Here is a 9,616-nt window from a genome sequence, read left to right as displayed (position 1 = left end):
AGATATGTAAAGGGTACTATAGATTATGGGTTGTTTTATGCATATGGAAAATCCCTTGACTTAATAGGGTTTACTAAAGTTGATTGGGCTGGTTGTGCCTATGACAGGAGGTCAACCAATGATTATGCATTTGGATTGGGCAACAGTACGATTAGTTGGCAGAGTAAGAAACAACCTACTGTTGCATTGTCTAATACAAAAGCTGAGTACAGAGGAGCTGCCTTAGCAGCTTGTGAAGCAGTTTAGTTGATGAAACAGCTGAAAGACTTGGGAATACAAATTGCATTGTGATAACCTCAACAGTGTTATGTTGGCTAGCAATCCTGACTACCATGCTAGGTCCAAACATATTGAGGTTCACTACCATTTCATCAAGGAAATGGTTCTTACAATGCAGATTGACTTGATTCATGTGAAGACTAAAGACCATGTAGTAGATATATTTACAAGTCTCTTGGTAAAGAAAAGTTCATATATTTCAGACAACTACTTGGAGTTTATCAGATGGTTTGAGCTTGAGGTAGAGTGTTAGAATATCAAGCCCCCATTACTCTTTAGACAGTCTATCTTTATGTGTGTGATCGACATTAGCTGGATATAATTGTACACGTGTGTGACATTCAATAAGTTAGTGTAGTCAATTACTTAACCACAGTTAGTCATAGTTAGTCATACCTATATATGTAAGTCTCTTTCAGTTAGTATGATGGAAGAATAATGGAAGAAGAACAACAATGAGCTGAGGCTCATCTTCCATTCCACTCTATCTCTCCCCATCTCTTCCAACAAGAAAGAGGAAGATAACAATGAGATAGAAGGAAAAAGATTAGCCCTTTTTCCTTCAAAGTATTTATTAAGAAATAAATTGAATTCCAAAATTTTGTGAAAACCCCACAAACAATAGCCCTTTTTCCTTCAAAGTATTTATTAAGAAATAAATTGAATTTCAAAATTTTGTGAAAACCCCACAAAAAAATGCAATGTCTTTGTCTATATAGGCATGGTAAGATTTTTATACAAGCTTTGATCAGCTTTCGTTTTAGGATAAATGCATGGGTATGCTATAGGAGCAATACTTGGATATAATTATTTCTGAGAATGCTTAGCTAGTCGAGTCTGCCATAATGGCAGAAGACTCCAATTAGACGTTGATCAATCTGGCATGCGCGGTGGCCATTACTCTAACACACTTTAACGTAGTGCATAGAGGTTCAGTTTGGCAGTCTTGCTTGCTGCTTCATTTTTGGGAGGTAATTCGCAGCACAAGGAACTTTAAACACTTTTCCATATAGTAAAAAAAGAGAAATTTTCTAGATACTTATCAAAGTATCTAGAAAAAGTCTCAACTAGTAAAAGTGGAACACTTTACAAGTTAGTAATCTAGTAAAATATTTCTATATAGAAAATTTTTAAAATTCCTAGTTGATAATCTAGTAAAATATTCCTAGATGAGAAAACTAGTTGAAACCATAGATATAGTAAAATTTTCCTATACAAGAAAACTAGTCGGAACCATTAATACAAGCCATTATCACACTAATATATCATGTTAAGAAAACTAATCACAATTTGTTCACAATGTTGTATTGTTAGCAATAGAATTGTGATTGAATCCACTAAAAAAGGTGTCTTGAACACTACATTCTCTCTGCTTCACCATGTTCTAGAGCACCTAAGGTAGGTCTAGAGTTGTCATCCTCTTCCGATCTGCTCCACCGTTAAAAAAATTAAGTCTTGTTAGCTCTTCCTAAGCCTCCCTTCCTTTTTGTTGAAATGCAGATCCTTGCTGCTTCACCCACAATGTTGTCCCTAGATGCATTTTGTGTTTACAATTACCAAGGATATCAAAAGGCTCAAACATGTACATAGCCAAAAGATCTCAAAGAAACAAGAGAAGACCTACCATTTTTAGTAAACTTCCTTTCCTTGATCCTAAAAGCACTGCAATCTCCCATAGCTCCACAGCATAGATCTACTCTACTAGTTGTATGCTTCAAACCCTGTAGTCCTATCCACAACAAGACAAATAATGAAATGATATTTAAATTATTTGCTCATGGAACCATATTGTATGCAAAGCTATCTAGACTCTCAAACAATAAGATTGACCAAACACATATGCTAGTGTTGAGTTTGCCCACAAGATAGGAATCCAATATATTGAAGTATCATACGAAGTCAAATTTATTTAGCTTACCATTACATGCAAATAGGATATCAAAACCCTCAAGTTACATTCTTCATTTTCAACGTTTTAGCAAGTTGTTTAGATAGGTGGATGAAACATACAGATCCATCAAGCTCAAATTCAACTAATCTAACCTTTTATTGGGCTTGCCACAACCAAAGTAGCAAGAGGTACATCTAATGTAAGAGCACCAAAGTAGCAATAGATGTATCTTCTATGGATTTCCTTCATAAGGATACATACCTTGTGGTGGTAATCCAGGGTTTGATATGCTTCCCCTCCTCCAAGCAACTTGTTGGCATTGCCCGTGTCTAGAAGAGATGCTACCATGACCACTCTAACTCCATAGGCAAAAGCTGCTAGATAGAACAAGCCTCTCAGTAGTGAGGTTTCAAGTGCGCATAGGCTTCATCTAAAATATTAGACAAATATTCACAAGAAATAAGCCTTGATTTGCTCAAATGCTAGCTAAGCATTGATACTCTGATTAGAAATGATGATGCCGATGAAAAATGTCCTACAAGCAAGCCATATTCCACAAGAAGTTGGATTGGTCTTAGCAATTGAATATCCAAGGTGAACTAAAGTACCAATCCATATATGGTCTCCAGAGAGCTCAAGTACCAATCCATAGGGGGTGCTTCAAAGGAGAAATGCATGCATTGTGTTGTTAATTGCTATCCTAAACAAAGTTTTGATAGTGATTGTGCATCAAAATGAAGATTTTTATTGGTGAAAATTGGTACCTAAGCAATGTAGGGATCAATAATTTCAAATGATGTGTTGCTGCTCCCTCAGCCATAACCTGTTTAAAGAGTTAAAATTAGCACCATGTAAAGTTGGAGCTTGCGATCCTTCACATGATGACTGCAAATTTTGGAGTTAGTATACTAATAGCATTATAAAGAAACCAAATTCATTGTTTATACACTCATACATAAAAAGCTTTTAGTTGGTTACACCTTAACACCACCTAATACTACAAAATCATAGAAAAACCTATTAATATTGTTTTACAAAATCATAAGGCAGCCCCTCCCAACTTGACATGCCCATCCTTACTTATCCTCGGCCTGACCCACCCCTATCCTTTCTAGTGTATAGCTTTCTATACATGATACATCAACTCCCTGCCCTGTTATTCCTTCCCGAGCTTTGTCTTAGACTTTCCTGCCCATCACTTTAGCCTTTTCTGGAAAAATAAAGTGTGGCTAATTGTGTTATTAAGAACCATTAAAGAACTACCAAGGGCTCAACAACATAGCTAGAGCTGAAAGCTAACATCACACATCATGAATACAAGGCCTCCCAAGGCCATTTGGGGGGATTCGGAAAGAGAAGCCAAGGAGCTAGGCAAACCAGGTATGAAGGAACAACTGCCTAAGCTCTGTTGAAGTCAAGCATCTCCTTGAAGCTGCTTGCAACCCACAAGCTCTTCTCAAGCTCATATGCTTCCACAAGCTCCAAAATAGTGGGAAAAGACCCTACCAACATGTAGCCAACAAACCATACTCTACACAACATAAAAGATTTCTCAAACCACTTCATAAACTATTTGAAGTTTACCACCTAGTATTGAGAGAGAAAATATATGCTCTAAATTTTCAAATAAAATTCAATGCATGATTGGAGCAAACATACTCACTAAAAAAATTCATTAGACCACCCCTAAGCAGGAAAGTACCTGGCAATCCCAACCTAGTTACAAATTGTCTTCATTTGCAATTGCAAGCTAAATGTCTTCTCTCTTCCATCAAGTAGTTGTGATTTGCCTTCATAAATGGAGCCAATGACCACTTTCTTTACCTCTTTCAAGTAGACCAACAAAACCACCAATTTTGATGCATGTAGACATTTGACTATAAAACTTGTCCTTGTAAGAATCAACTCAATTTTGCATCTCTTTAAATTTGATCCACTACTAAAAAAACCATGTTGAAGAAAAGGACAAGAAAATTTCTTAAAACTCTCACCTGAGCATTTGTGGTTACTTCCTGTGTGTCATGATCCTTTGGCATTTCATATTTGATCATCTTAAGGTAGCATCTCATAGACATCTTGCAAGCTAGAAACCAAAATTGACCAATAATTAGTACGTGTGCTTAAACATTACTGATGATGCCTCTAATGAAAACCATGCCATGGTGCTTGATGTTGCTTGATGTATCATTGTACCTTGAACTCATACTATCAAAAGGCTACCTAGATACGTTTAATGCATGTGCTGAAGTCATTATAGGTCATCTCTGGTTTTGACCCTTCATGCTGATAGTCAATAGAAGAGTATGATCTAGTCTCCACCAAACGGTCTTGTTCTTGGGCATGATAGCGCCATTGTTATGTGCATCAATGATGCTATCACATAATTTGAGGTTGTGTTTATCTCATCTCATGAAGACCAAGAATATTTTGACAACTACTTCAATGACATGCCATGGCTTGCTATGCCATACAGTGATTCGAAAACGAAAAAAGTACTTAATCAGTGGCTTGAAGGAAGGCATACATTATTCTAATCAATTTGCTTTCATTCACTGGTCAAATAATCCACTTCAAATCTAATGTGCTTCTCACGGGAAGGGAAAGAACTTTTAGAATTGACAATAAGAGAAGCAGCTCTATCTGAAATCTATTCTATATCAACATATTTCAACTAATCCTGCACATCAAATGACGCAAAGAGGTGCTTGGATTATAGTAGCTGTGTATCCAACATGCATATGCTCTTATTGATTATTGTTCCCATCCATGCATATGCTCTTATTGATTATTGTTCAACATATGCTCTAGGGGCTGCTGCTGCCTATTCATTGCCCTCCACCTGCTAATGACAGTCTACATGTGGTTCTATCTACTAGTTTTTCTCCTAATTCATCATCCTCACCTCAGTTATTACTGTTTGAGATCTTTCAAGTCAGCTACAACCAACATGACCTGTCGAGCTGCTGCATTTCCACTCCAGGCCTGTTGACCACTTCTTGCAGACTGCCATGTAGCATCTCAATTGTTGAATTTCAGATCTGCCCTGCTTCATCTGCAAATTACATCACTTCATGATCTATGTTTTGTTGTTTTAGTACTTCATCATCAGTCTCGTAGCATAGCTTTACAATGTGCAGATGCTGTTGTATTAGTATTATTTCTAGCTTGAGCATAATCAAGTTTCATTTGACAGCTGTAGAATTCCTTACCTGAGGTGCTCCATCACACCATTCAATAATCCCACGAGTAATCACATTTCCCTACATGCAGAAAAATCAGTCGATTAGCAACATCCTAATAGTGATAAGACATGTACAATTTATTGATCTGACCTATACTTAAAAGCCACAGACCCAGATGGAAATAACATGAAGTATAGCAAGGGCAGCATTTTATGATTCTGCTAACCTACATGGGAGAGGCAAACTATATTGTACCCATCCTGAAGCTCTGGAAGGGCCTTGACCTACCCAACCTTCATGATGATCCCGCTTTAACTTCAGCATCTCTTAATTTTTAACTGAAGGTGTTCCAACTACCCTATTTACCTCCCATTCTATTGATAAAGCTAGAGCATGTTCTGTTGATTTTATGCATTCCCAATTACATCTCACATATTAGATAGTGCTCTGATAAGGATGGATGACATCTGTCAAGTGCTCTCACTAAACATGTTACCAAATCCACATTGTAATATAGTGGCGGTTAGCATTTTAATATTCATGAGATCCAGACACAACCAATAGACCAAATTGGAGCAAGTTGGACAATCAATAGTTTTGGCATCCATTAACTTGGCTTCTAGCAATCAACAAATACTTTTAAAGCTCAATAATGCTCACAAGACATCTACACACCTTAACGGCTGTAAAAAATTTTAGTGATGCTATTTAGATTTTTCAATCCTTCAAATACTTTCCACTAGCAACACAATTTTACATCATTTAATACAAAAAAACTCTTACTCATTTGGCTTGATGGTATATTGATTCACACCAAGACTTGGAATGAGCATCTTTAAGCACTTCATGATGTTCTTCATCCTCTTCTAGAAAAAAACATATGAATCCAGTTCAAAAAATATTAACAAAACATCATTAAAAATCCTATGTTGCATGTAGAAATTCAAATACGCCCAAAAACATCATCAACAATCCAAGAGAATATCGTGCTATGGGAGAGACATCTCTTCAAATGATGCATCAAAGCTCTCTTCCATGAGCAAGCACTCTTGAAGCATTATTTATGTTGTAATGGTCAAACAATAGCAGAAACCCATAGCAACTTTGAATTAGTTCTACCACAATATGTCAAATACAAGTGCAAGTAAGATGCTTCTCTACAACTTAGGGCCATCAACATGTACATTAGTATATGAATTTGTTGTGATGTATAATCAAAAATTGTTTGTATCCTTAAAAAAGAATTCAAACATTTGGTACCTCTCATCATGGAGAATGCCCAACTCCTACACCATCTTGGAGAGTTGATGCCATCATCCACCCAACAAAATTTGCATTTTCTACACACTAGGATGTGTATCCATCATTAGACATTTATGGACTGCTCCTATGGATGTGTCTTGGGAGAGATATTTTCAAATGATGCATCACCTTCAAAATCTTATAACCTACTACTTTTCAATAGGTGCAAGCATTGATCAATGGCAAAGCCCAAAAGCACTATGTCAAAGCTGTCCTGATGTATCACAACCAAGAGAAACCCTACCTTTTTTAGCAACCCGCCTTCCCTTTGATCTTGAGGCAGTGCAATCTCCCATAGCTCCATGGCATAAATTTGCGCTACTGGTTGTCCACTTCAGGTCCTGTAGTCCTATCCACCACAAGACAATTAAATAATGAAATGATATTTAAATTATTTGCTAATGAAACCATATTATATCATACTTACTAATGGGGATAAATGTAATGCCCATCCAAATCAATGCATACTCTTATGGAAATATGTAATGCTATCCAGATTGTCAAATAGTAAGATTTACAAAACACATATGCTAGTGTTGAGTTTTCCCACAAGATAGAAATCAATGAAGGCTCCCAAAAGCATGCTCTGTATACAATTACTCAAAAAAAATTTAAAGCATCTGTTGGCAAATAAATAGTGACATCATTGGTATTTACAGGCTTGATGTTGTACCTATGTTTTCAGACCTTCCAATGTGCAATCTATAGGGCTGCTCCATGCTCAGTTTAGAGCAGCAAAAAACTCAAAAATAAATTTGATTCATGCTTGTATGTAGGCCTGATACAATTACTACATCCATTATCCCTCCAATGCATGGTTCTATGAGCATCTAATGTTGTACTTGCTCCATGCTCACATACAAGCCTAATGCTACACACAACATTAGATGACACACCATGCAAGGACTATGAGAGTTGTAAGGTTTGTTATAGCAAGCATCTACCCTCTCTTAACTATGAAGAGCTCATGAATCTCCCAACATAAACCACCTCATGTTTACTTTTGCAAGAATCATAATCAAATCCCATTTTATGCAACAAGACTTGCACTATAAGAAAGGGTCACCGTAAGTCAGGTCACATCCTCAAGCACATGATTGAATCTTTTTTTAGAAGATTGAGCTTTGCTGCACCACTTCTTGACATACTTGCATGGATCAATACTTCATCACCTTAAAAACATAATTGCAAAATATAATTTTCACATTTATGTTTCATAGATACTGCAGTTTTAAGAAGGCATTCTAGATACTACTCAAGCCTCAAGGGTACATGTTTTTCATCCTGTGACATGGTGTAGTAATAATCTCGTGGATAAACTTTGCACCATGCACACTCCTCGCCCTTGATGACAAGTATTATGCATGGTTAAATGTGATGATGATGATGGCAATGCATTTTTTTTACAGTCAACTAACAGACCTGTGATTTTTCATGAAGGGGCAGACCCTACTTCACTTTGCGAATATGCACATGCTGCTCTACTATCAAAATATGATAAAGTAAAAATGTAAATGTCATAATATTTCTTTTGTGTGTCATCTGAATTCAAAAGTGCCACTGGATTTGCCAAGCACATGCTAGCTATTTCCAAGATTCGATGCATAAAAATATTGGCAAAAACCAAACTGTAATCTGGTACTTACATGCATATATGGGCCCAACAACCTGCAACCAATCCATGCCCCTTCTCCTCCATGCTCCATATTTCAACTTCTTGGCTTGATGTCACAATTATGGAATAGCAGCCATATGTAGCTACTTCACAACAACTAATGCAGCCATATGTAGTTGATACAGACATGGAAGCCTTTGGGGGAGATCACAACTTGCCTAGCACTGTTGAACTTAATAACAGGGAAGACGTTGAGACCCATGCCCTTGGATCCAACCACCCAGTACATGGCTCGGGTGCAGTGGCCATCTCCAACGAAGCCATACCTGTGATACCCACCAATAGTGATGCAATAGCATCTGAAGAGGCCAATGAGGCCATTCAAGTGCAATAACTGAAGTGACAGAAGAAGAAAACGAAGACGCACATTTGGTCCTCGTAGCCTCCCCCCCTTGCTACTATTCACTCAGGGGATCCCTCTTCTTTAATATTGCCAAATCTGCAGATTAACACTAACATTGACCCTACAAATTAACACTCACATACGCTGACACTAGCAAATCTGATTGGCAGATTAACACTAACATTGATCCTACAGATCGACACTGATCATATACGCTGACACTAGCAAATCTTTCCAAATGATGATGCCTTCTTTCCTGGAACAACACGCACCGTTGAATATGCCTCTGTCATCCTTGCATCCTCCACTTTCACGGACTATGCAGCAGATGTCGTCGATGATGCTCCAGATTTCCTTCATGGAGGCCTTGATCCAGTGCAAGAAGCACACGAAAAAGAATACTCAAAATGGAGAAGCAATCACCGCCGTGTTGTCCTCAACCAATACTCGTATTCTTGCTTTTTCCTTCTTCAAAATAAAAAGATGCTTCTTTGTGTTTTTTTCTACTGTCCTTGCTAATTTCAACACTATGCTTCTACCAATGCATGATATGCCACAAATTCTTCAAGCTGTGAATATGGAATGCAAGCCCTCTACAATACAGATTACTTTCCCTATAGTGTATTATGGAGATGTCATATGCGTTGGGCGAAACAATGATGATGAGGCTACTTACCTAAGTGCCAAATAATTGATTCGTGCAATAGAATCCACAACATCTCAAGCAAGTGCAATTCTTCCATTAGTAGTGTCCAAAGAGTGTCCAAACTAGTAATATAAGGCGGCCTATTTTGGTTCAAAATTTCTTTCCAATCAAAAGCACCCTCAATCTAGGATTCCTCTTGAATAGTGCTTTTCTCTTTTGTGAAGATCCATAGCTTGCCATGTGACTTTAGATGCATTGGTACCGATCTATTTGCCCCAAAACAACCCTATTCTACTTG

At 37.4% G+C, this 9,616-nt stretch overlaps 1 long non-coding RNA gene across 4 annotated transcripts; it reads right to left on the bottom strand.

Moving 5' to 3' along the window:
* Window positions 1-1,588: 1,588 nt before the first annotated feature.
* On the bottom strand, window positions 1,589-9,071 carry LOC148036831 (uncharacterized). 4 transcript variants are annotated; one of them, XR_015690753.1, is made up of 10 exons: window positions 8,301-9,071; window positions 6,899-6,995; window positions 6,136-6,218; window positions 5,380-5,430; window positions 5,073-5,222; window positions 3,873-4,253; window positions 2,935-2,993; window positions 2,432-2,544; window positions 1,904-2,008; window positions 1,589-1,707 (listed from the first exon to the last, which is right to left on the bottom strand). It is a non-coding gene; the product is annotated as an uncharacterized LOC148036831 (long non-coding RNA). The 4 variants fall into 4 exon arrangements; XR_015690751.1 differs by having other exon boundaries at window positions 1,615-1,809; XR_015690755.1 differs by having other exon boundaries at window positions 1,615-1,809; window positions 8,945-9,009.
* Between the last annotated feature and the right edge of the window lie 545 nt (window positions 9,072-9,616).

This window comes from Lygodium microphyllum, chromosome 4 (genome assembly GCF_053477565.2).
Source record: "Lygodium microphyllum isolate KBCC chromosome 4, Lygodium_microphyllum_v1.1.10, whole genome shotgun sequence".
Taxonomy (NCBI): domain Eukaryota; kingdom Viridiplantae; phylum Streptophyta; class Polypodiopsida; order Schizaeales; family Lygodiaceae; genus Lygodium; species Lygodium microphyllum.
This window is presented reverse-complemented; position numbering and strand designations above follow the sequence as displayed.